The 1,079-nt window shown below is 50.6% G+C and overlaps 1 protein-coding gene across 1 annotated transcript in view; it reads right to left on the reverse strand.

Annotated features, from left to right (window-relative positions):
• The window catches only part of KHDC1 (KH homology domain containing 1), a 93,911-nt gene that overhangs the window by 73,447 nt on the left and 19,385 nt on the right, over positions 1 to 1,079 (reverse strand). The window lies entirely within an intron of this gene.

Consider the following 1,079-nt stretch of genomic DNA (forward strand, 5'->3'; position numbering starts at 1 on the left):
GATAGTTGGAGATTTTCTTTCAGAAGAATCCCTGGCGGAGTCTGACCGGTTCTTTCGCGCACAGCCCCTAGGGTGGGCACAGCAGCCGCCCGTGCTGAAGGGACTGACGCCTCAGACCAGCAGCCTAGTTAAACGCGCTGTTCTGTGAGCAGCTGTGTTGGGGAGAGCGTGGTTCACATTCTTTTCCAACCGAGCCGCTGACTGCGGAGCTGGGAGGGTGAAGGGGTGGCCTGCCCCTCCACACCTGTGGACGTTTCTCGTTAGGTGGAACGAGAGACTTGAGAAAAGACATGAGACACAGCGACCAAGTACAGAGAAAGAAACAGTGGGCCCAGGGGACCGGCGCTCAGCGTACAGAGGACCCGCGCCGCACTGGTCTCTGAGTTCCCTCAGTATTTATGATCATTATCTTTACCATCTCCGAAAAAGGGAAGTGGCAGGACAATAGGATCCTAGTAGGGAGAAGGTCAGCAGAAAGACACATGAATAAAGATCTCTGTTATATGAATAAGTTTAAGGAAAAGTTCTGTGCCTTGATATACATATGCAAACATCTCCTTAAACCTTTTTAGTGCGTAAAGAGCAGCATTGCCGCTAGCAAGTCCCACCTTCCGCCCTAAGGCGGTTTTCTCCTATCTCAATAAATAGAACACACAATCGGGTTTTAGTCCACTGCCCAGGGACAGGCAGGAGACAGATGCCTTTCTCTCAACTGCCCAGAGGCCTTCTTTCCTCTATATCCTCTTACACTAATCCTCCTCAGCACAGACCCTTCATGGGTGTCAGACTGGGGGACGATCAAGTCTTTCCCTTCCCAGGAGGCCATATTTCAGACTATCACATGGGGAGAAACCTTGGACAATACCTAGCTTTCCTAGGCAGAGGTCCCTGTGACCTTCCGCAGTGTATGTGTTCCTGGGTACTTGAGATTAAGAGAATGGTGATGACTTTTAACAAGCATGCTGCCTTCAGGCACTTGTTTAACAAAGCACATCCTGCACAGTCCCAAATCCATTAAACCTTGAGTCACCACAGCAGGTCTCTCCCAAGGACGGGGTTGGGGGTAGGGTTACAGATTA

Source organism: Mandrillus leucophaeus, unplaced genomic scaffold, assembly GCF_000951045.1.
Source record: "Mandrillus leucophaeus isolate KB7577 unplaced genomic scaffold, Mleu.le_1.0 Scaffold300, whole genome shotgun sequence".
In the NCBI taxonomy this organism is placed as follows: Eukaryota; Metazoa; Chordata; class Mammalia; order Primates; family Cercopithecidae; genus Mandrillus; species Mandrillus leucophaeus.